The sequence below is a fragment of the Poromitra crassiceps genome (genome assembly GCF_964638095.1).
Source record: "Poromitra crassiceps genome assembly, chromosome: 11".
NCBI classification, from domain to species: Eukaryota; Metazoa; Chordata; class Actinopteri; order Beryciformes; family Melamphaidae; genus Poromitra; species Poromitra crassiceps.
The window spans coordinates 19,804,319-19,830,769 of NC_139643.1; the positions used below are offsets into that span (position 1 = coordinate 19,804,319).

Consider the following 26,451-nt stretch of genomic DNA (forward strand, 5'->3'; position numbering starts at 1 on the left):
TCACCTTATTACTAGTCTCTCTCCATCTGCCTGTGTTCAGTTATGTTATGTTTATAACCCCTTATTACTAGTCTCTCTCCATCTGCCTGTGTTTAGTTCAGTTATGTTTATAACACCTTATTACTAGTCTCTCTCCATCTGCCTGTGTTTAGTTCAGTTATGTTTATAACCCCTTATTACTAGTCTCTCTCCATCTGCCTGTGTTTAGTTCAGTTATGTTTATAACACCTTATTACTGGTCTCTCTCCATCTGCCTGTGTTTAGTTCAGTTATGTTTATAACCCCTTATTACTGGTCTCTCTCCATCTGCCTGTGTTCAGTTCAGTTATGTTTATATCACCTTATTACTAGTCTCTCTCCATCTGCCTGTGTTCAGTTATGTTTATAACACCTTATTACTAGTCTCTCTCCATCTGCCTGTGTTTAGTTATGTTATGTTTATAACCCCTTATTACTAGTCTCTCTCCATCTGCCAGTGTTCAGTTCAGTTATGTTTATAACACATTATTACTAGTCTCTCTCCATCTGCATGTGTTCAGTTATGTTTATATCACCTTATTACTAGTCTCTCTCCATCTGCCTGTGTTCAGTTCAGTTATGTTTATAACACCTTATTACTAGTCTCTCTCCATCTGCCTGTGTTCAGTTATGTTTATAACACCTTATTACTGGTCTCTCTCCATCTCCCTGTGTTCAGTTCAGTTATGTTTATATCACCTTATTACTAGTCTCTCTCCATCTCTCTGTGTTCAGTTCAGTTATGTTTATAACACCTTATTACTAGTCTCTCTCCATCTGCATGTGTTCAGTTCAGTTATGTTTATATCACCTTATTACTAGTCTCTCTCCATCTGCCTGTGTTTAGTTCAGTTATGTTTATAACCCCTTATTACTAGTCTCTCTCCATCTGCCTGTGTTCAGTTCAGTTATGTTTATAACCCCTTATTACTAGTCTCTCTCCATCTGCCTGTGTTCAGTTCAGTTATGTTTATATCACCTTATTACTAGTCTCTCTCCATCTGCCTGTCTTCAGTTCAGTTATGTTTATAACCCCTTATTACTAGTCTCTCTCCATCTGCCTGTGTTTAGTTCAGTTATGTTTATAACCCCTTATTACTGGTCTCTCTCCATCTGCCTGTGTTTAGTTCAGTTATGTTTATAACACCTTATTACTAGTCTCTCTCCATCTGCCTGTGTTCAGTTCAGTTATGTTTATAACACCTTATTACTAGTCTCTCTCCATCTGCCTGTGTTTAGTTCAGTTGTGTTTATAACACCTTATTACTAGTCTCTCTCCATCTGCCTGTGTTCAGTTATGTTTATAACCCCTTATTACTAGTCTCTCTCCATCTGCCTGTGTTCAGTTATGTTTATAACCCCTTATTACTAGTCTCTCTCCATCTGCCTGTGTTCAGTTCAGTTATGTTTATAACCCCTTATTACTAGTCTCTCTCCATCTGCCTGTGTTCAGTTCAGTTATGTTTATAACACCTTATTACTAGTCTCTCTCCATCTGCCTGTGTTCAGTTCAGTTATGTTTATAACACATTATTACTAGTCTCTCTCCATCTGCCTGTGTTCAGTTCAGTTATGTTTATAACCCCTTATTACTAGTCTCTCTCCATCTGCCTGTGTTCAGTTATGTTTATAACCCCTTATTACTAGTCTCTAGGGGTGTCACAATATATCGTCCCACGAAATTTCGCGATAGTAAAACGTCACGATATGTATCGTTGAGATGAAATATCATATCGCAAAAAAAAAAAAAAATTTTTTTTTTTTTTTTTTTTTTCAAAAAATAGACTAAGAAACGTCTTTGTTTGTTGAAGTTCAATGTGTGGAAAGTAGTTCAGTTGAACAAGTCTCTGAAGAGACACGAGAAGTTATACAGGAGAGAAACCATTCAATTGAGTTTCTGGCAAAACTGTTTACTTGACAGGAAAAACTGAAGATGCAAGTCTTGTTGTTTGAGTTTGAAGAAAAACTGAAGATGCATAATGAGAATTTATACTGCTGAGAAACCTTTTAGTTCAAAGTAAATCTAAGTGACGGTGTAACTCATTCTATTTCAAGATAAGCCTTATCTCCAATCTCATGTTTTTTCTAGTTGTTATTGTAATAACAATTTCCCACAACAGCATGTTTTGTATTTGTGCATTTCAAATAAAATACTACTTTTCCAGTCATATATTGTCATTATTCAAGTTTAAAAAAATATTGTTAAAATCGTATCGTATCGTATCGTTATCGTGAACCCAGTATCGTGATACGTATCGTATCGTGAACTGAGTGTATCGTGACAACCCTACTAGTCTCTCTCCATCTGCCTGTGTTCAGTTCAGTTATGTTTATATCACCTTATTACTAGTCTCTCTCCATCTGCCTGTGTTCAGTTCAGTTATGTTTATAACACCTTATTACTAGTCTCTCTCCATCTGCCTGTGTTCAGTTCAGTTATGTTTATAACCCCTTATTACTAGTCTCTCTCCATCTGCCTGTGTTTAGTTCAGTTATGTTTATATCACCTTATTACTAGTCTCTCTCCATCTGCCTGTGTTCAGTTCAGTTATGTTTATAACACATTATTACTAGTCTCTCTCCATCTGCCTGTGTTCAGTTCAGTTATGTTTATAACACCTTATTACTAGTCTCTCTCCATCTGCCTGTGTTCAGTTATGTTTATATCACCTTATTACTAGTCTCTCTCCATCTGCCTGTGTTCAGTTATGTTTATAACACCTTATTACTAGTCTCTCTCCATCTGCCTGTGTTCAGTTATGTTTATAACACCTTATTACTGGTCTCTCTCCATCTCCCTGTGTTCAGTTCAGTTATGTTTATATCACCTTATTACTAGTCTCTCTCCATCTGCCTGTGTTCAGTTCAGTTATGTTTATATCACCTTATTACTAGTCTCTCTCCATCTGCCTGTGTTCAGTTCAGTTATGTTTATAACACCTTATTACTGGTCTCTCTCCATCTCCCTGTGTTTAGTTCAGTTATGTTTATAACCCCTTATTACTAGCCTCTCTCCATCTGCCTGTGTTTAGTTCAGTTATGTTTATAACACATTATTACTAGTCTCTCTCCATCTGCCTGTGTTCAGTTCAGTTATGTTTATAACACCTTATTACTGGTCTCTCTCCATCTGCCTGTGTTCAGTTCAGTTATGTTTATAACACATTATTACTAGTCTCTCTCCATCTGCCTGTGTTCAGTTATGTTTATAACACCTTATTACTAGTCTCTCTCCATCTGCCTGTGTTCAGTTATGTTTATAACACCTTATTACTGGTCTCTCTCCATCTCCCTGTGTTCAGTTCAGTTATGTTTATATCACCTTATTACTAGTCTCTCTCCATCTGCCTGTGTTCAGTTCAGTTATGTTTATAACACCTTATTACTAGTCTCTCTCCATCTGCCTGTGTTCAGTTCAGTTATGTTTATATCACCTTATTACTAGTCTCTCTCCATCTGCCTGTGTTCAGTTCAGTTATGTTTATAACACCTTATTACTAGTCTCTCTCCATCTGCCTGTGTTCAGTTCAGTTATGTTTATATCACCTTATTACTAGTCTCTCTCCATCTGCCTGTGTTCAGTTATGTTTATAACACATTATTACTAGTCTCTCTCCATCTGCCTGTGTTCAGTTCAGTTATGTTTATAACACCTTATTACTAGTCTCTCTCCATCTGCCTGTGTTTAGTTCAGTTATGTTTATAACCCCTTATTACTAGTCTCTCTCCATCTGCCTGTGTTCAGTTCAGTTATGTTTATAACCCCTTATTACTAGTCTCTCTCCATCTGCCTGTGTTCAGTTCAGTTATGTTTATATCACCTTATTACTAGTCTCTCTCCATCTGCCTGTCTTCAGTTCAGTTATGTTTATAACCCCTTATTACTAGTCTCTCTCCATCTGCCTGTGTTTAGTTCAGTTATGTTTATAACCCCTTATTACTGGTCTCTCTCCATCTGCCTGTCTTTAGTTCAGTTATGTTTATAACACCTTATTACTAGTCTCTCTCCATCTGCCTGTGTTCAGTTATGTTTATAACCCCTTATTACTAGTCTCTCTCCATCTGCCTGTGTTCAGTTATGTTTATAACCCCTTATTACTAGTCTCTCTCCATCTGCCTGTGTTCAGTTCAGTTATGTTTATAACCCCTTATTACTAGTCTCTCTCCATCTGCCTGTGTTCAGTTCAGTTATGTTTATAACACCTTATTACTAGTCTCTCTCCATCTGCCTGTGTTCAGTTCAGTTATGTTTATAACCCCTTATTACTAGTCTCTCTCCATCTGCCTGTGTTCAGTTATGTTTATAACCCCTTATTACTAGTCTCTCTCCATCTGCCTGTGTTCAGTTCAGTTATGTTTATAACCCCTTATTACTAGTCTCTCTCCATCTGCCTGTGTTCAGTTCAGTTATGTTTATAACCCCTTATTACTAGTCTCTCTCCATCTGCCTGTGTTCAGTTCAGTTATGTTTATAACACATTATTACTAGTCTCTCTCCATCTGCCTGTGTTCAGTTCAGTTATGTTTATAACCCCTTATTACTAGTCTCTCTCCATCTGCCTGTGTTCAGTTCAGTTATGTTTATAACCCCTTATTACTAGTCTCTCTCCATCTGCCTGTGTTCAGTTCAGTTATGTTTATAACACATTATTACTAGTCTCTCTCCATCTGCCTGTGTTCAGTTCAGTTATGTTTATAACCCCTTATTACTAGTCTCTCTCCATCTGCCTGTGTTCAGTTCAGTTATGTTTATAACCCCTTATTACTAGTCTCTCTCCATCTGCCTGTGTTCAGTTCAGTTATGTTTATATCACCTTATTACTAGTCTCTCTCCATCTGCCTGTGTTCAGTTCAGTTATGTTTATAACACCTTATTACTAGTCTCTCTCTATCTGCCTGTGTTTAGTTCAGTTATGTTTATAACACCTTATTACTAGTCTCTCTCCATCTGCCTGTGTTTAGTTCAGTTATGTTTATAACCCCTTATTACTGGTCTCTCTCCATCTGCCTGTGTTTAGTTCAGTTATGTTTATAACACCTTATTACTAGTCTCTCTCCATCTGCCTGTGTTCAGTTATGTTTATAACCCCTTATTACTAGTCTCTCTCCATCTGCCTGTGTTCAGTTATGTTTATAACCCCTTATTACTAGTCTCTCTCCATCTGCCTGTGTTCAGTTCAGTTATGTTTATAACCCCTTATTACTAGTCTCTCTCCATCTGCCTGTGTTCAGTTCAGTTATGTTTATAACACCTTATTACTAGTCTCTCTCCATCTGCCTGTGTTCAGTTCAGTTATGTTTATAACACATTATTACTAGTCTCTCTCCATCTGCCTGTGTTCAGTTCAGTTATGTTTATAACCCCTTATTACTAGTCTCTCTCCATCTGCCTGTGTTCAGTTATGTTTATAACCCCTTATTACTAGTCTCTCTCCATCTGCCTGTTTTCAGTTCAGTTATGTTTATAACCCCTTATTACTAGTCTCTCTCCATCTGCCTGTGTTCAGTTCAGTTATGTTTATAACCCCTTATTACTAGTCTCTCTCCATCTGCCTGTGTTCAGTTCAGTTATGTTTATAACACATTATTACTAGTCTCTCTCCATCTGCCTGTGTTCAGTTCAGTTATGTTTATAACCCCTTATTACTAGTCTCTCTCCATCTGCCTGTGTTCAGTTCAGTTATGTTTATAACCCCTTATTACTAGTCTCTCTCCATCTGCCTGTGTTCAGTTCAGTTATGTTTATAACACATTATTACTAGTCTCTCTCCATCTGCCTGTGTTCAGTTCAGTTATGTTTATAACCCCTTATTACTAGTCTCTCTCCATTTGCCTGTGTTCAGTTCAGTTATGTTTATAACCCCTTATTACTAGTCTCTCTCCATCTGCCTGTGTTCAGTTCAGTTATGTTTATATCACCTTATTACTAGTCTCTCTCCATCTGCCTGTGTTCAGTTCAGTTATGTTTATAACCCCTTATTACTAGTCTCTCTCCATCTGCCTGTGTTTAGTTCAGTTATGTTTATAACCCCTTATTACTGGTCTCTCTCCATCTGCCTGTGTTCAGTTCAGTTATGTTTATAACACCTTATTACTAGTCTCTCTCCATCTGCCTGTGTTTAGTTCAGTTATGTTTATATCACCTTATTACTAGTCTCTCTCCATCTGCCTGTGTTTAGTTCAGTTATGTTTATAACCCCTTATTACTGGTCTCTCTCCATCTGCCTGTGTTTAGTTCAGTTATGTTTATAACCCCTTATTACTAGTCTCTCTCCATCTGCCTGTGTTTAGTTCAGTTATGTTTATAACCCCTTATTACTGGTCTCTCTCCATCTGCCTGTGTTTAGTTCAGTTATGTTTATAACCCCTTATTACTAGTCTCTCTCCATTTGCCTGTGTTCAGTTCAGTTATGTTTATATCACCTTATTACTAGTCTCTCTCCATCTGCCTGTGTTTAGTTATGTTTATAACCCCTTATTACTAGTCTCTCTCCATCTGCCTGTGTTCAGTTCAGTTATGTTTATATCACCTTATTACTAGTCTCTCTCCATCTGCCTGTGTTCAGTTCAGTTATGTTTATAACCCCTTATTACTAGTCTCTCTCCATCTGCCTGTGTTCAGTTCAGTTATGTTTATAACCCCTTATTACTGGTCTCTCTCCATCTGCCTGTGTTCAGTTATGTTTATATCACCTTATTACTAGTCTCTCTCCATCTGCCTGTGTTTAGTTCAGTTATGTTTATATCACCTTATTACTAGTCTCTCTCCATCTGCCTGTGTTTAGTTCAGTTATGTTTATAACACCTTATTACTAGTCTCTCTCCATCTGCCTGTGTTTAGTTCAGTTATGTTTATAACCCCTTATTACTAGTCTCTCTCCATCTGCATGTGTTCAGTTATGTTATGTTTATATCACCTTATTACTAGTCTCTCTCCATCTGCCTGTGTTCAGTTCAGTTATGTTTATAACCCCTTATTACTAGTCTCTCTCCATCTGCCTGTGTTCAGTTCAGTTATGTTTATAACACCTTATTACTAGTCTCTCTCCATCTGCCTGTGTTCAGTTCAGTTATGTTTATAACCCCTTATTACTAGTCTCTCTCCATCTGCCTGTGTTCAGTTATGTTTATAACCCCTTATTACTGGTCTCTCTCCATCTGCCTGTGTTCAGTTCAGTTATGTTTATATCACCTTATTACTAGTCTCTCTCCATCTGCCTGTGTTCAGTTATGTTTATAACCCCTTATTACTAGTCTCTCTCCATCTGCCTGTGTTTAGTTCAGTTATGTTTATAACCCCTTATTACTGGTCTCTCTCCATCTGCCTGTGTTCAGTTCAGTTATGTTTATATCACCTTATTACTAGTCTCTCTCCATCTGCCTGTGTTCAGTTATGTTTATAACCCCTTATTACTAGTCTCTCTCCATCTGCCTGTGTTCAGTTATGTTTATAACCCCTTATTACTAGTCTCTCTCCATCTGCCTGTGTTCAGTTCAGTTGTGTTTATAACACCTTATTACTAGTCTCTCTCCATCTGCCTGTGTTTAGTTCAGTTATGTTTATAACACCTTATTACTAGTCTCTCTCCATCTGCCTGTGTTCAGTTCAGTTATGTTTATAACACCTTATTACTAGTCTCTCTCCATCTGCCTGTGTTTAGTTCAGTTATGTTTATAACCCCTTATTACTGGTCTCTCTCCATCTGCCTGTGTTTAGTTCAGTTATGTTTATAACACCTTATTACTAGTCTCTCTCCATCTGCCTGTGTTCAGTTATGTTTATAACCCCTTATTACTAGTCTCTCTCCATCTGCCTGTGTTCAGTTATGTTTATAACCCCTTATTACTAGTCTCTCTCCATCTGCCTGTGTTCAGTTCAGTTATGTTTATAACCCCTTATTACTAGTCTCTCTCCATCTGCCTGTGTTCAGTTCAGTTATGTTTATATCACCTTATTACTAGTCTCTCTCCATCTGCCTGTGTTTAGTTCAGTTATGTTTATAACACCTTATTACTAGTCTCTCTCCATCTGCCTGTGTTTAGTTATGTTATGTTTATAACCCCTTATTACTAGTCTCTCTCCATCTGCCTGTGTTCAGTTATGTTATGTTTATAACACCTTATTACTAGTCTCTCTCCATCTGCCTGTGTTCAGTTATGTTATGTTTATAACACCTTATTACTAGTCTCTCTCCATCTGCCTGTGTTCAGTTCAGTTATGTTTATAACCCCTTATTACTGGTCTCTCTCCATCTGCCTGTGTTCAGTTCAGTTATGTTTATAACCCCTTATTACTAGTCTCTCTCCATCTGCCTGTGTTCAGTTCAGTTATGTTTATAACACCTTATTACTAGTCTCTCTCCATCTGCCTGTGTTTAGTTCAGTTATGTTTATAACCCCTTATTACTGGTCTCTCTCCATCTGCCTGTGTTTAGTTCAGTTATGTTTATAACACCTTATTACTAGTCTCTCTCCATCTGCCTGTGTTCAGTTATGTTTATAACCCCTTATTACTAGTCTCTCTCCATCTGCCTGTGTTCAGTTATGTTTATAACCCCTTATTACTAGTCTCTCTCCATCTGCCTGTGTTCAGTTCAGTTATGTTTATAACCCCTTATTACTAGTCTCTCTCCATCTGCCTGTGTTCAGTTCAGTTATGTTTATAACCCCTTATTACTGGTCTCTCTCCATCTGCCTGTGTTCAGTTCAGTTATGTTTATAACCCCTTATTACTGGTCTCTCTCCATCTGCCTGTGTTTAGTTCAGTTATGTTTATATCACCTTATTACTAGTCTCTCTCCATCTGCCTGTCTTCAGTTCAGTTATGTTTATATCACCTTATTACTAGTCTCTCTCCATCTGCCTGTGTTCAGTTATGTTATGTTTATAACCCCTTATTACTAGTCTCTCTCCATCTGCCTGTCTTCAGTTCAGTTATGTTTATAACCCCTTATTACTAGTCTCTCTCCATCTGCCTGTCTTCAGTTCAGTTATGTTTATAACCCCTTATTACTAGTCTCTCTCCATCTGCCTGTGTTCAGTTATGTTATGTTTATAACACCTTATTACTAGTCTCTCTCCATCTGCCTGTGTTCAGTTATGTTATGTTTATAACCCCTTATTACTAGTCTCTCTCCATCTGCCTGTGTTCAGTTCAGTTATGTTTATAACCCCTTATTACTAGTCTCTCTCCATCTGCCTGTGTTCAGTTATGTTTATAACCCCTTATTACTAGTCTCTCTCCATCTGCCTGTGTTCAGTTCAGTTATGTTTATAACCCCTTATTACTGGTCTCTCTCCATCTGCCTGTGTTCAGTTCAGTTGTGTTTATAACACCTTATTACTAGTCTCTCTCCATCTGCCTGTGTTCAGTTCAGTTATGTTTATATCACCTTATTACTAGTCTCTCTCCATCTGCCTGTGTTCAGTTCAGTTATGTTTATATCACCTTATTACTACTCTCTCTCCATCTGCCTGTGTTTAGTTCAGTTATGTTTATAACCCCTTATTACTGGTCTCTCTCCATCTGCCTGTGTTTAGTTCAGTTATGTTTATAACCCCTTATTACTGGTCTCTCTCCATCTGCCTGTGTTCAGTTCAGTTATGTTTATAACACCTTATTACTAGTCTCTCTCCATCTGCCTGTGTTCAGTTCAGTTATGTTTATATCACCTTATTACTAGTCTCTCTCCATCTGCCTGTGTTTAGTTCAGTTATGTTTATAACCCCTTATTACTAGTCTCTCTCCATCTGCCTGTGTTCAGTTCAGTTATGTTTATAACCCCTTATTACTGGTCTCTCTCCATCTGCCTGTGTTCAGTTCAGTTATGTTTATATCACCTTATTACTAGTCTCTCTCCATCTGCCTGTGTTCAGTTCAGTTATGTTTATATCACCTTATTACTAGTCTCTCTCCATCTGCCTGTGTTCAGTTCAGTTATGTTTATATCACCTTATTACTAGTCTCTCTCCATCTGCCTGTGTTTAGTTCAGTTATGTTTATATCACCTTATTACTAGTCTCTCTCCATCTGCCTGTGTTTAGTTCAGTTATGTTTATAACCCCTTATTACTAGTCTCTCTCCATCTGCCTGTGTTCAGTTCAGTTATGTTTATAACCCCTTATTACTGGTCTCTCTCCATCTGCCTGTGTTTAGTTCAGTTATGTTTATAACCCCTTATTACTGGTCTCTCTCCATCTGCCTGTGTTTAGTTCAGTTATGTTTATAACACCTTATTACTAGTCTCTCTCCATCTGCCTGTGTTCAGTTCAGTTATGTTTATATCACCTTATTACTAGTCTCTCTCCATCTGCCTGTGTTCAGTTATGTTTATATCACCTTATTACTAGTCTCTCTCCATCTCCCTGTGTTCAGTTCAGTTATGTTTATATCACCTTATTACTGGTCTCTCTCCATCTGCCTGTGTTCAGTTCAGTTATGTTTATAACACCTTATTACTAGTCTCTCTCCATCTGCCTGTGTTTAGTTCAGTTATGTTTATAACACCTTATTACTAGTCTCTCTCCATCTGCCTGTGTTCAGTTCAGTTATGTTTATAACACCTTATTACTAGTCTCTCTCCATCTGCCTGTGTTCAGTTCAGTTATGTTTATAACACCTTATTACTAGTCTCTCTCCATCTGCCTGTGTTTAGTTCAGTTATGTTTATAACCCCTTATTACTGGTCTCTCTCCATCTGCCTGTGTTTAGTTCAGTTATGTTTATAACACCTTATTACTAGTCTCTCTCCATCTGCCTGTGTTCAGTTCAGTTATGTTTATAACCCCTTATTACTAGTCTCTCTCCATCTGCCTGTGTTCATTTCAGTTGTGTTTATAACACCTCATTACTAGTCTCTCTCCATCTGCCTGTGTTCAGTTCAGTTATGTTTATAACACCTTATTACTAGTCTCTCTCCATCTGCCTGTGTTCAGTTCAGTTATGTTTATAACCCCTTATTACTAGTCTCTCCATCTGCCTGTGTTCAGTTCAGTTATGTTTATAACCCCTTATTACTACTCTCTCTCCATCTGCCTGTGTTCAGTTCAGTTATGTTTATAACCCCTTATTACTAGTCTATCTCCATCTGCCTGTGTTCAGTTCAGTTGTGTTTATAACACCTCATTACTAGTCTCTCTCCATCTGCCTGTGTTCAGTTCAGTTATGTTTATAACCCCTTATTACTAGTCTCTCTCCATCTGCCTGTGTTCAGTTATGTTATGTTTATAACACCTTATTACTAGTCTCTCTCCATCTGCCTGTGTTCAGTTCAGTTATGTTTATAACACCTTATTACTAGTCTCTCTCCATCTGCCTGTGTTCAGTTCAGTTATGTTTATAACCCCTTATTACTGGTCTCTCCATCTCCCTGTGTTCAGTTATGTTTATAACCCCTTATTACTAGTATCTCTCCATCTCCCTGTGTTCAGTTATGTTTATAACCCCTTATTACTAGTATCTCTCCATCTGCCTGTGTTCAGTTCAGTTATGTTTATAGCACCTTATAACACAAGCATGTCTCAAAGGGATTTATATAGCATCATGACAGTATAGCCTACTAACATTTCTACACCCACGTTACATAACTCATGTACTGCACATACTGCGTACTACACAGTTTATTAATTACATACTACACAAACACAACATATCTTTGGTCTGTGGGAGAAAACCAGACCACCCACATGAAACTCACGCAAACACAGGGAACACGTTAACTCCACAGAGAGAGAGGACCTGGGTGGATTCGAACCCACAACTTTCTTGCTCTGAGGCAACAGCGCTAACCACTGAGCCGCCGTGTGTGTGTGTTTGTGTGTGTGTGTGTGTGAGCATGTGTGTGAGCCTATATGTGTGTGTGTGTGTGTGTGTGTGTGTGTGTGTGTGTGTGTGTGTGTGTGTGTGTGTGTGTGTGTGTGTGTGTGTGTGTGTGTGTGTGTGTCTTTAATTGCAGGGTTGGAGTCAGGTGTGTTGGAGTCAGACATCAGCTGCCATCTATCATCTAATCATCTGTTCGCTTCATATAGATGGTTTTCACAGAATTGTGTTGCTAGAGAACAGTTTGGAACCTTTCTTATGTCCTGTCACTTATTTTATTAGCAAACACTACAACAGGAAGTCAGCTGTTGTTGAGTTGAAACCGACTATACCCGGCTCATACTCAAAGAACCTCAGCTGGACTCCTGCTCGAGTCCTGCCTCCAGCACTCGCCTGCCTGCCTCCTGCCCTGGACCAGCTCATCAACCTGTCTGCCAAGCCAGCTCCCTATGCCCTCTGCCTCAGTCTGCCCAGCCTGGCCTAAAGACTCCCAGCTACACTTTTTCCTGTTCCAATAAATTAAGTTTCAAACTGTCCTGCTGTCTCAGTCTGTGTCTCTGTGTCCTAACATTGTGTTTATTTTGATGATTCAAAAAAGAAAAGAAAAGAAAAGGTCTAAAATGGTGGTAAGAGCCAAGAGCTCACACATTGTCAGATGAAATACAATAATATATGAGTGATGTGAGTCAAGAGTGTGATCATCTCTCAAAAAATCAACAGGCAGAAAAAGTTTTTACCTGGCTGCACGACAAATTTCCCCTCAGGGGACAATAACGTTTACTTGAACTTGAATATCTTCACATCCATAATCAATTTTACTTAGCAATACTAGGAAGACTCAAATGTATTCATGTAGAGATGTGAATATAATTCAGCTTAACGTGACATCAGCCTACTAATCAAACTGCAGTGATGATAACGACATGTTTATAGGAAAGATTTTAGATGTGATCTTACCTGGAGATGCATCGTGACACAAAAGGAGCAACAACAAAATTAACACCTTCATCTTAGAAGCAGACTTGAAAAGAATGACAAAGTGTCTGCCGACTGATTCAGTCAGCAGTCAGCCTCACAGTCAAGAGCCCAGTCCTAGCCAATAGGAATTCAGAAAAGACAGTGACGTCATGGGTTATGCTTTAGATAAAAATACCCGTTCTTATCTGATTCACCCAATGCCTGGCAGTGAGTCAGCCTGATTCCAACTTGGTTCTTCTCCCCTAGTTAGGTTAGACCCTTAAAGACCCCTAGAACAGGGTTTCCCAAACGTTTTGGGCTTGTGACTCCACTTTGACATCTTAAAAATCTAGGGACCCCACACATTCAAATGTCGGTACATCGGTAATTATCATCAGTGACATCATGTAACATGTAAGTTACAGTATGCAGACTTTTCCCTCAGAATTCTGACTTCAATCTGAGAATTCTGACTTCAATCTGAGAATGCTGACATCGAAGTCGAGCTGAAATGAAAAAAATATTTTTAAACTATTTTAGATCACATCGCTGGTCATAGGGTCAAACAGTGCACCCCCCAAAATCACAAAAATTTAATTTCTTTGGTTTTTCACATCAAAAGTGACCCAGCATGTCTTCATTCATATTGATGCTGTAATATCTACAGTATGCTGATGTCAGGTAGTACTACTGTATCACATTTCAAACCAATTTCAACCAATATATAACACATGACACATGACAGCTGTCAATCAATCTTCATGGTTAGGAGAAAAACTCAGAGCAGACAACATGGCTGCCTATGGGCAGACTTTTCAGCCCATAAATCTGAATATACTGGGGCAAGTATGTAACATACAACAAAATATGAACTATAATGTCTTAATTTAATGTTGAATGCAAAGGACATGTAACTGGCTCGTTAACTCGCATTCCAGGAATATCGTTATTTAGCGTGGCTCATCACAGCTTTAAAGCAGGCAGCCAGCACTCTGCTTCAGGGAGAAGGAGGCTGTGTGACAGAGGGGACCAGCCACCCAGGCCTCTGCTCTGGGGATGCCTGGGTGCAGTGAGCCAGCCAGTGAGCACACAGTGCACAGGGCTGTATTCACATGATATTGTGTTTGTTATTGAAACGTGACCGTTAGGTTTCAGATTTGTCCTGTAAAATACTTTAGGCTATTTTGAACTGATGTCTCGCGCTGCTCCGAGGCACAGATCACTCACCTCACATCGCCCCGTCCCCCCCCATCACATTCAATCAGTCAACGCCTAGTCTCTCCCCAGACTCTGCATACTACATAAATGAGTCTGTGCCACTTCACAGACACAGCTGGTATTTGAGGGCGGGTCTAGGGGTTGGAAATTGAATGAGTGACAGGTCGTAGCACCGATGAGAGAGTGGTTCGAAATGCTCGATGTTGCTGGAGCCAGTTAGATGGGCGGTCTCAGCGTGGGTGGGCCTCCCTGATTGCAAACTTGTTACTGATTGGTGAATGGTGAATCCACCGCTCGCGAATCACTGGCCAAGATTCCGTCACCGGTTTGGTGAGAGGAGTGTCCCAGACCCAGAGAGAGTCACAGCATGCAGTAACGTAGTGTCAGCGTAAGAACTCTCATGGGTCTGGTGTTGAGACCAGGGTGGGAATTACACGGAGGCCATCAGGCCATGGTGTTGCCCCTCCCTCTGGCCGTGATGCCCTGAGATCCATAAGGCCACCTTGGCAGTGCCCTGCTATCAGCCTGTCAGTTGCTTTAAAAGCATCAGTGGTCTCAGTTTAATGTAACCTGCTCTATGCAAAGGATGTGTCATTGACTCATTTGAACACATTTCAGAAAAATCGCTCTTCACGAGTCAATGGAGCAATAGTCTCGCTAGCCAGCCTCTCTTCCTTTCCGTCAGAGAGTCTGGCATCGCAGGTTTCCATTGTGGGATTGCGAAAAAAATGCTCTGTTTGGGTTAACCAATCAGCCTCGTCTTGGGCGGTGCTTAGCGTTAGTGCCCTTGGAAAATAGTTTTGGGGTGGAACTTGTGCCGAGCAGGCCTTCTTTATTGCACAATCCAAATTTTCTTCAAAACTTGCCATTTTCAGCGTGTAGCAACGAGTTAGCCTGTAGGTTTGCATCCAGCTCTTGAACAGGGCAGTCGCTTTTATTTCTCGCTCTCCCTTATCTCCCTTCTTTCCCTCTGCCTGCAACAACTCCCAGGGCAAACTTGCATTCGTCTACTCGAAATGACAAATATGGATTTATTGGATAAGCTGGTCTCTCAACGCAAATCAACTAAACCTTTTGGGGTCCGGGGAACCCCCACCCTCTGCCCAGACGGATTTCGCCGCGGGACACGGGAAGACAACAGCGATTGACCCTAGGCTGTGACGTCATGAAAATTGAGATGGGCGGTCAGTGAATTTGAACTGTGAATTTGAACTGTGAAAAATGGATTATATCTGGATATATCAGAGAAATGCCACTGATCTGCAATAAGGAGAATATGAACTAATGTTGGCAATCAGAGACTTGACACCTGCTGTTGACTTTCTGGTCTGTGTGACCCTGGTCTGTGTGACGGAAAGGAATTCCAGGCAACCAAAACATTTCATCCTAATCTGGACTCTCTACTGCCAAGGACGCAGCTCTCCTGATGTTTTCGTCTGCAACTGAACTCTTCCCCCCCCAAACCCCCCGTCTTGTTCAGCTCTTGCACCATCCACCCCCCCCCCCCTCTCCCTCTTCCTCCGATACATCCATCTGGCGCTGATCACAGCGAGCCACTTGCGTTGTTTGAGGAGCTAATGCAACGGTGGCGCTGCGCACGTGGCGACCCGGCTGAGGGCAGTAGATGGTCCTTTGGAATCTGTACATAATGCAACAAATGTTTATGTATTGTATAATATTGAAGTGCGCCTTTATTACTTTAAAACTAGTAATAATGTATCTCAATTCTGAAGTGTGCCGTTATTACTAATCTCAAACTAGTAATGATGTTGTAATTATCCACTACTGTCTGATGTGAACCAAAGTGCCCTTCTGGGACATACGAATAAACTTGAACTTGAACTTGAACTTGTGGTTTCTGCCGTTAGCTTTCTACGCTAGCTAGTTAGCGTTCGGCGGGAGCATTACAGCGACACACATGGGAGCGGAAGCCGCTCTGATTGACATGGTCGGAGCCAATGAACAGAGCGTGACAGAGCTTGCAAGCGGGGGAGCGGATATCCTGCTGCCACCGAAACAGCCACTCAAATGGGAGAGCAGCTTTAGAGCAGGGGCGGGCTGATCCCTGTTGCCTGTTTCCACAGCGCCAGACTCTCTGACGGAAAGGAAGAGAGGCTGGCTAGCGAGACTAATGGAGCAATGACCTTTGTGGCCTGGCATGTGACCTTGTGCCCTAAAAAAATGTGTGATGCTGAAGGCCAGATGGCCACGCTCCTAAAGTGACTAAAGTCCCACCCTGGTTGAGACTAGTCAACGCCTAACCTCGCGTCACCAGGCTCTTCTCGGCGAGAAAGAGCCTGGCTCCCGCCCACAATTGATTTTGTCACCCTACTGGTTCCGGCCTAGAGCCCGCCCTAGACCGGATGGCAGCGTTTCTAGCTCGTCAACTTTCACGTTAACTTGACAATTTGACCCAAGTATCAGAACGGCAAACAACAAAACAAAAGATGGACGTACCGAAGTTCTTTTAGAAACATTGCGGATTCACAATCTCACATCTTTTAAGCCAATACAGAAGCTTTGCATCAGACAATTAATCGAGGGAAGAGACATCAAGCTAACAGCAACACAGATGTTTTTTGGCGCACTGCCTTCCGGTGTTCATTCTGGTTCCGTGGTTTACGCCCCATGACAAAAAGCGGGGTGGAAGGTGCCCAGACTAGTCAACGCCTGACACCAGTCCCTCTCCCAGACACACCCACTTTTCAACAGTCAAATCAAACTCCTCCACGCGCAATGTCCCGCCTCTCTACCCTGTTTCACTGGGAATATGTCACGATATGCAATCACCTGGAGATGCCATTTCAGCTCGATTTTAAAATCAGAATGCTGACTTTTCCCCTCAGAATCCTGACTTTAATCTCAGAATTTTGACATTAATCTCAGAATTCTAATTTTAAACTGAGAATTCTGACTTTAATCTCAGAATTCTGACATTAATCTGAGAATTCTGACTCTCAGAATCTCAGAAGTCTTCTGACATTTTTCTCAGGATTCTGATCTCCCCGCCCCCAAAAATAAAATCAATCAATCAATCAATCAATCAATGAATCAATCAATCAATCAATCAATGAATCAATCAATCAATCAATCAATCAATCAATCAATCAATCAATGAATCAATCAATCACTCAATGAATCAATCAATCAATCAATCAATCAATCAATCAATCAATCAATAAACATATGGAGGACAGGCCTTTCTAGAAAAATCAAACTTGCCCTGTTCATTGCATCCGTGGAGTCAGTTTTGATCTACGGCTCTGAAACATGGACCTTGAGTCAACAGTGGAAGCACAGACTAAACGGATGCTACACACGGATGCTTAAGCATGGCCTCAACATCCACCCTGGCACCCATATCACAAACGTTCTTTACCAAGAGCTGCCTAAGCTAAGTGAGAAGATACGACTCAGGCGGCTGAGGCTTGCTGGACACTGTTATAGACATCCGGAGCTAGCAGCACAGAAGCTGGTACTGTGGGAGCCGACACACGGAACTAAAAGAAGGGGAAGACAGCAACCAAGTGGACACTTTAAGGCGAGACACCGGGCTGACTGCAGGAGAAATTGGAACGTGTATGCAGGCGAGGGAGGAATGGAGATCCATCATTGCCCGAGGAACCCACTCGACCTGATGATGAAATAAATAAATAAATAAATAAATAAATAAATAAATAAATAAATAAATAAATACATCTGACATTAAACTCCTGACTTGAACTCAGAACTTAAATACCTGTCAATCTTTCAACCAAATACTCTTCAGGAGGTTTAAATTGTGTGTGGTGTAAAAAGTAAAATAATAATAATAATTTCAGGCGAACCCATTTGAATTCCAGGCGACCCCACTTTGGGAAGCACTGCTCTAGCAAGTCATTGTGCCATAGCCCACACTACTACACTCTTCCCCAAGCCCCCTTCAACCCTGGAGACATAGCCCACACTACTACACTCTTCCCCAAGCCCCCTTCAACCCTGGAGACATAGCCCACACTGCTACACTCTTCCCCAAACCCCCTTCAACCCTGGAGACATAGCCCACACTACTACACTCTTCCCCAAGCCCCCTTCAACCCTGGAGACATAGCCCACACTACTACACTCTTCCCCAAGCCCCCTTCAACCCTGGAGACATAGCCCACACTACTACACTCTTCCCCAAGCCCCCTTCAACCCTGGAGACATAGCCCACACTACTACACTCTTCCCCAAGCCCCCTTCAACCCTGGAGACATAGCCCACACTACTACACTCTTCCCCAAGCCCCCTTCAACCCTGGAGACATAGCCCACACTGCTACACTCTTCCCCAAGCCCCCTTCAACCCTGGAGACATAGGCCACACTACTACACTCTTCCCCAAGCCCTTCAACCCTGGAGACATAGCCCACACTACTACACTCTTCCCCAAGCCCCCTTCAACCCTGGAGATAGTTTGACTCCAGGTGAATTTGTTGTGGAGGTTTGACACACAGACACCATGTGATGATTTTAATCACACTCAGAGGCTGTCAATGAAACAGCCTGCCCTTATCGTATGGCACTAAACTAGGTCACCTCATGCAGAGCTGAGATGGGCTCACTCTAACCACAAAAACACACTTCCTTTACTCTAAGTTGTTTTTAGACACACACCCAAGAGAAACAGATACATAGATCATGACATTTTTTATTACTTAGATTTATTTTATTACTTGTTATTACAACAAAACAAGCACGTTTGTGCTTAAATGCAGTTCAAGTTGACAGGTTCACAAAAATCTAAATATGGCCTTTGTATTTACATAATAGCCTATATACACATTCAAAGCTCTGGTACACTTCAGCAAGAGGTCAAGACATGTTGTCCTCTGCTGCAGTTGTCCAAGAATCCTTGTCCTACTTGGCCAATTAAGCTGGCCAAGTACACACACAAGTCACACACACACACAAGTCACACACACACACAAGTCCCAGGCTTCACAAACACACCGGTTACAAGACAAGTGTGACCCCCCTTCCCCACCACACATACACACACACACACACACACACACACACACACACACACGCACACGCACACACGCACGCACGCACGCACAACATGCTCACTCAGTATCACCAGTTCAGATCAACCGTGTGGCTGCGATGAGGGGGAGGAGCTTGTACAGGCAACACTTGAGGTCACATGGGGGCTTTGCACACGGCCTTGCAGCAGTCCAAGCACCTCTGTGATTTTTCATGTCTAGGGACCCATTGACTCAGTTCAAGTGAGAAATTCTCCTAACAGCAAATTGTATACGGGGCCAGGTACAGGATTAACACAGGACCGACAAGCAATTGTCAGTGTTAATAGAGAGGCAAAGTGACCGCCTACTTCCTGCTTCAGCACTGTACCAGAGATTTTCATCCGCCATTTATTTTCCCATACACATTTGGTCAAATGCTTATAAAAATAGTTGTACTGGTTCAAACCAAACGGTACAGATATATTTAGAAACAGGAGAGATCACATAACATTTCACTGGCACCAAAACGTAAAAAAAATGTGGGTTTAAAGAAAATATTTTTCTTTAGGTTTTGGTCCGAGTGAAATGTTCTATGGTCTCTCCCGATTATAGCGTTAGCTGAACCGTTTGGTTCAACGAAGTACAACTATTTTAAAAGCATTTTACGAAATGTCTATGGGGGAAAAAAAGGCGGATAAAAATATCTGGTACAGTGCTGAAGCAGGAAGTAGGCGTCACTTTGCCTCTCTATTAAAGAACTAACAGATCAAGGATTACATTCAATACAATAATGTTACATTAATATCACTGAATAACTGGATGACCAATCAAATATATTGCAATGTCCCGATCAACTTTCTGACACTCAAAATAGATTTATACATTTGATTCTACTCAAACCACACTTGGCATGTTCCACTACCCCTCTCTACCTGAGGGTGGACTCCTCCACCTTGTTTCACACACCTGAATGAGAAATTGCCAAGTGTTAATTAGCACCAACTGAACCACTGTAGTGAGACAGACTCCAATGAATAAAATGTCACAAGCAAACAAACACCAATTCAACAGTATATTTATATATAGAGCATGGGTGTCCCCCTGACAGGCTGTCAATGAAACAGCCTGCCCTTATCGTACGGCACTAAACTAGGTCACCTCATGCAGAGCTGAGACGGGCTCACTCTAACCACAAAAACACACTTCCTTTACTCTAAGTTGTTTTTACACACACCCCCAAGAGAAACAGATACATAGCCTACTGTAGATCATGACATTTTTTATTACTTAGATTTCTTTACTTTTTACAACAAAACAAGCAAGTTTGTGCTTAAATGCAGTTCAAGTTGACAGGTTCACAAAAATCTAAATATGTCCTTTGTATTTACATAATAGCCAATATACACATTCAAAGCTCTGCTACACTTCAGCAAGGAGTCAAGACATGTTGTCCTCTGCTGCAGTTGTCCAAGAATCCTTGTCGTATACTTGGCCAATAAAGCTGATTGTGATTCTGAGGACGGCCACGGACAAACAACACACACAAGTCTCATGGGCATATGCTTCACACACACACACCAGTTACAAGACTGTTGTTGTTGTTGTTGTTGTTGTTGTTGTTGTTGTTGTTGTTGTTGTTGTTGTTGTTGTTGTTGTTGTTGTTGTTGTAATAATAATATCTGTGGGTCTTCTGACATTTAGAATTCTATCGCCATCAATGTCAAACCAGTTCTGCTCTAATCTGTCATAAAAAGGTCCCCCTCCCTCTTCTGTGCCAATGAGCTGGCCTGCTGCCAAGCTGGCCTGCTGCCAAGCTGGCCTGCTGCCAAGCTGGCCTGCTGCCAGGCTGGCCTGCTGACCCTTTTAAAACAGCAGAGAAGTGCCACCTGGCTGCAGCATGGCACTTTGCACAGCAAACACACATTTTTACTTTGACCTGTGTTGACCCCTCTCTGTGATGCCTCAGCCTCACACCACTGATGGTTGACTGGCTTATTGAGCTTACCAAGCAGCTTCTCTCCTCTCTTTCACAGCATTTGTCTCCATGGGCTGAGGTGCGGTCCAGGACCGAGGCCAAGCATATAGGACCAGTCTTCTGTCGACCACTTTGACAAAGAGAGGAGTGAGCCAGCACAGTGAGCCAGCACCGATTCACACGTCGATATAGCTTTGAAACACCACCAGCGACACAGCACCAACAATGGGTAACACCAAGAGCGGCGCCGTGTCCAAGGAGATCCTGGAGGATCTGAAGCTCAACACCAAGTTCTCCGAGGCGGAGATCGCCCATTGGTACGACAACTTCAAGAGGCAGTGTCCGACCGGCCGCATTAGCAAAGAGGAGTTCCAGTCCATCTACAGCAAGTTCTTCCCAGACAGCGACGCCCAAGCGTACGCCCGGCACGTCTTCCGCTCCTTTGACACCAACGACGACGGCACGCTGGACTTCAAGGAGTACATCATCGCCCTCCACATGACGTCAACGGGGAAGACCACCAGCAAACTGGAATCGGCCTTCTCGCTGTTCGACGTGGACAAGAACGGATACATCACCAAGTCAGAGGTCAAGGAAATCTGCGCGGTGAGTTATGATGTATAGTGGTAAATAAGAAAGCTGTTAGGTCTCTCTCACAAATATAACGGTGGATAAACTGAGTTGGAATGGGATGGCTTGATGAACTGGTACATTTACTTGGATGAAGGGTGGGTTAGATTATTTTGATGGGAGTATGGAGGAGGAAGGCATCATGGCAAAGTTGGTGAAAGTGATGGATGGATGGATGGATGAATGGATGAAGGATGGACATGGACACAAAGGGACAGAGGATGAAAGAGCAACACAACAAATTGTGAAGGAAGGAGATGTGTCGATGGATTAACAGATGCAAAGATCTTTCACTTTTCAATGTGTCGCTCAGGATGTCACTTGATTTGGACATAGAACTTAAACATGTTTAGACTCATGGCGGGCTGAGACAACGGAAAGCAAAAGTGGAAACACTTTTACTGCTGGAGTAGACTTGAATTGATGCTGATGAACAATTGAAGGCAGAAGAGAGCTTTGGACTGGGGATGGGAAACTTAAGAGAAGATAATAAAACAGGAGATTCGATCTGAGTGTCTAATGAGGAACATAAAATATGGTGTCACTACAAGACCAAAATGATATATATGAATATATTATTATTGTTATTATTAGTACAGTATTATACAGTTTTGCGGAAAGTGTAGTATGATGGAGTCGTGACCACTAAAAAGTCAACAAGAGCCACAAAAGAATGAACATGTTTCTTCATCTCCACTGTGCAGTTTGACAAAACATAAACCTCTGTCTTCTGACCACTGGAAGGTTTGATTTGAGTTAGAGTATGGAACCACCTATGAAGAGATCCAGTATTAACAAGGGCAGAAGGACAGGTTAAGAATAGTGTCCTCTGCATGTTGATTACAGGACCTGTTTATGACCTTTTATTGGCTATTGGACTATTTAAAAAATACATTGACGGATATTCCTTGACAGATTTAAGCTGCATGTTTCTAATTTTTACTCCCCATATAATTATGAATGAATGAAAGCTTTATTGAATGAATGAAAGCTTTATTTCGGACTTTCAAAAAAAAAGAAATAGTAATATACACAAGTAGTATCAATGTTACACAATATATATATTTATAAGTGAAAAAGAAAAGAAAAGAAAAAGAAAAAATAAAAAAAATAAAAAATAAACAATAATAATCAGAATACGTGACAGCAACGAGGTCCGGAAAGGAGTAGGATGAAGTACACTGTACTTATTTAGTACTACCCCCAGTCCACAGTTCACATTCTTAATCAAATGACTTCCACTTTTATACTATTTACATTCTCAATAAACCATATATTTTCATACACACATATATACAAATATATATATATATATATATATATATATACAAATACATTCATACCTTGCATAATAAATATAATTTATAGTTCTAGTGTATAAATTATTAATTATTAATATGTTAAATATAATATACCATTATAAATATGTATACCAATTTGCGTATTTACAGAGTAATATTATGTACAATACAATTAACTAATAGTGCATATTAGATATACAATATAAATAATCATACCATGCTATTAATCGCTTCATATACATAACTTGTACCTTTTAAATAAATGTTCCTTATATTTGTTTTTGAAATGGTTCATTATATAAAATAAAATAACATAACACAACACAACACAACACAACACAACACAACACAACACAACACAACACAACACAACATAACATAACATAACATAACATATTTAACAGCTACATGTAGCTACGATAAATCACGGTAACCCGACTTTATATAAAACTATATAACAGATTAACATGTTTTCCTTTATTTGGGGGTATGGAAGATAAATAAATTATTTCTGAACACCATCACCATCATGACAAAGTCATGGGGGGGGGGGGGCATGACTTTCTCAAACTGAGTTTACTTGATTGCTTTCTGAAATGTTGTTTCAATCTGATATTGTTCCAAGCAGTCATATGTTAATAATTTGAGTTAAAATTACAAAGTAGTAGAACCTCACGAAACTGAACAGATATCTACTGCCCAAGTGGTGTTTCATATGTCCAACATAATAGACAGTGCATGTTATTGTATGTATTCAAAAAAACAACCCCACTTCCTGGCTGCTTTGAACGCTTCACTTTCCCATAGGTCTATTTATAGTCATGTTTCAATGTAAAATATTAGTGGTCATATAATGGCAGAACAAAAGCAGGCAGGAACAGCTGGTCAGTTAATCCAGGCCATCATAACAGCGTCCTGTTGTTTTTGTTGATAGACACATTATCAGCTTATGGATGGGTTAAAAATGTGCAGATTATATGAGGACCAGGTTATGCAAATGTGCTGCTCTCTTTGCAATCATGTAGGCCAGGGCTTTTCAAAGTCTGAGACTGTGGGCCTCCCCCCAGCCTTGGAAAAAGGAGTCCCCCTCGTTCAATTCCTGGATGCCTATGGAATCATATGTTATTTGATCCCATAATTGAGCCAAGATAGCCTGATATTGCTGTTTGACATACATCATACATCATACATCATACATCATACTACACCAAATACAAATAGTCTGTCTGAAGGCATGTAGCCTATTTGTTTCTGACGGGGAAAGTGGGAAAAACCGTAAAATCCCCCAAAAAGTACTGTATCTCTGAACTACTACCAAATCACACATTTAGGCTATTCTATGTGATCTCGTTTTGATACCTAATAATAACTAATGTAATAACTAATTATAACCTAGTCATATTTTTTCACTTGCATTCACTAAGCCTCCCCTGAAACTGTTTGGAGCCCCCCTCCTGGGGAGGCTCGGCTCCCACTTTGAAAATCTCTGATTCAGTAACCTCGTGTTACCAGGCTCTTCCCGAGAAGAGAGCCTGGCACCCAGCATTTGTGAATTACACCTCTTTCCTCTTTTCGCCCTAGACGGCAGAACCGGGATGTAAATCTGAAGAAGGCTACGGCCGAAACGTCATTTCATATTAAAGACTCTGTACAGGGGCGGACTGGGATCATAATTCAGGCCGGGCATTAGATACCAAGCAGGCCAGGCCGATACGGGCCGATACAGGCCGGCGAAAAATGTGGGCCGTTTGAAGCCCGATTTGGGCCGTTTGAAGCCCGATTTGGGCTGTTTGAAGCCCAATTTGGGCCGTTTGAAGCCCAATTTGGGTCGTTTGAAGCCAGATTTGGGCCATTTGAAGCCCAATTTGGGCCGTGTCCAATTTTACAATGAGATGCACCCACTTTAACCCTGAAGTGTAATTATTACTTCAGACTAACTAATAAAGTAATAAAACCACTTGTAAACCAGTAGGCGGCGCCTGGCCTGCTGTTCAGGGAGTGGCCTGACTGCGGGCACCAAAAATAAATAAATAATAATAATTTGCAGGCCAGGCCACCGGGCATTTGCCCGACGTGCCCGATTATGCAGTCTGCGCCTGACTCTGCATATGGAGCCAAGAGTGTGCGACACTTGTTTATTATTTTTCAGAACCGGGATGTAAAACAGATACGTGCCACATTTGTATCGTTCCCCCGTTGAAACGCCAATTCGAGTTGTGTAGGATAACTAGTCACCACGAAAGGCGACGGTGGCGGCGATGCCATATTATTGCATCAACGTTTTGTTTTATGTACTACATACTTAACTTTTTAGTCACCTGGTGTTATCAGGCTGTAGCTAGCTAACGTTAGCTACAGGGAAGATTTTGCTGGCGCACATGTATCCGGTAACCGGATTCTGGTTCCTGCCATTGCGCTTTGGTCATGCCCCCATGCAGGTCCCGTACAGCTCCAGACTACTGATTTAATAAGCTGGATTTGTATTAGTTTACTGTAGGCTGTCATGACCAGACAACCTGATCTGGGGGTACGATGGCGCAGTGGTAAGCGCTGTCGCCTAACAGTTGGAAGGTCCTGGGTTCGATTCTCGCCTGGGACACTGTGGGCGCTGTGGTTGTGTTCCCCCCCATATCTTCAGTGCCTACTGCCCAGGTGGGTTATCTCGTTGTAAGGGCCTTTCTCTCTGTGTGGAGTTTGCATGTTCTCCCTGTGCTCCCCCAGGGGGTTCCTCCGTATATAACCCCCCCACTAAAAACATGCAGAAGATCAGATCGTCATCGTCATCCGACCAGTGAGGACAACATCCGAAGTTGGTCCCCGGGCGCTGTACGAGAAAGCGACCACTGCTCCTGGCCTGCCCCCCCGGAGGACAGGACATGCCTGGATGGGTTAAATGCAGAGGACACTTTTCACCGGCCACCGTCAGCATAAGTGTGTTGTGGCCGCATGCATGTATTGTGGTGTTCGTGTGACAATAAAAGACGGGCTTGTCCGTTACGAGAGTTTTTTTGATGTCCTAAACAATTGTGAAATAGCAACGTTGGTCCACAGCACAAAACATTGTAGTTTAACTGCTGCCAGTATACCCATCTCACCCCTACGCCTTTACTTGTCAGCTCAGCAGTCTATTAATACCAACCTGGAGGGTCACCTGACCTCTAGCGGCCAAACAAACGTTACCTTATAACAATTTTAAAGACGAAACCTCTTTGGGCTCAATGTGCTGTCTCAACCAATGTTACTATAGGTTGAGGCCAGGTCTCGTCATAGACGCTGATTTAGCTGGCTCAGCTGGGGGCGGGGTCAGGGTGGGGTAGAAACCCCCATTCTATCCATTCAGCAAAGTTAGAATTTAGCTGATACCCAGCCCAGGCAGACACGATCGGGGATTTAACCACCGCAGTAAACGCACATCTGAGCAGACGTCTTGTGTTCTGCTCTAGAACCCCAAACCTGTAGTTTAGAGCCGCAGCACCGTCTTTTGGTGAGTCAGCCCATTGAGATATATGGGCGGTTTTACCCCACTCGCGCGCCAGCCGTTTAA

The 26,451-nt window shown here is 41.3% G+C and overlaps 1 protein-coding gene and 1 pseudogene across 2 annotated transcripts in view; one reads left to right on the forward strand and one right to left on the reverse strand.

Annotated features, from left to right (window-relative positions):
• LOC310784876 (class I histocompatibility antigen, F10 alpha chain-like) overlaps positions 1-26,451 on the reverse strand; it is a gene marked incomplete at both ends in the record, with an annotated part of 357,580 nt that overhangs the window by 185,489 nt on the left and 145,640 nt on the right. The gene's annotated exons all lie outside the window — the stretch shown is intronic.
• The window catches only part of LOC310785691 (visinin pseudogene), a 13,235-nt pseudogene continuing 7,985 nt past the window's right edge, over positions 21,202-26,451 (forward strand). The window contains exon 1 of the transcript in view: positions 21,202-21,582. The product of the transcript in view is annotated as a visinin pseudogene (transcript). The remainder of the gene's footprint in view (positions 21,583-26,451) is intronic.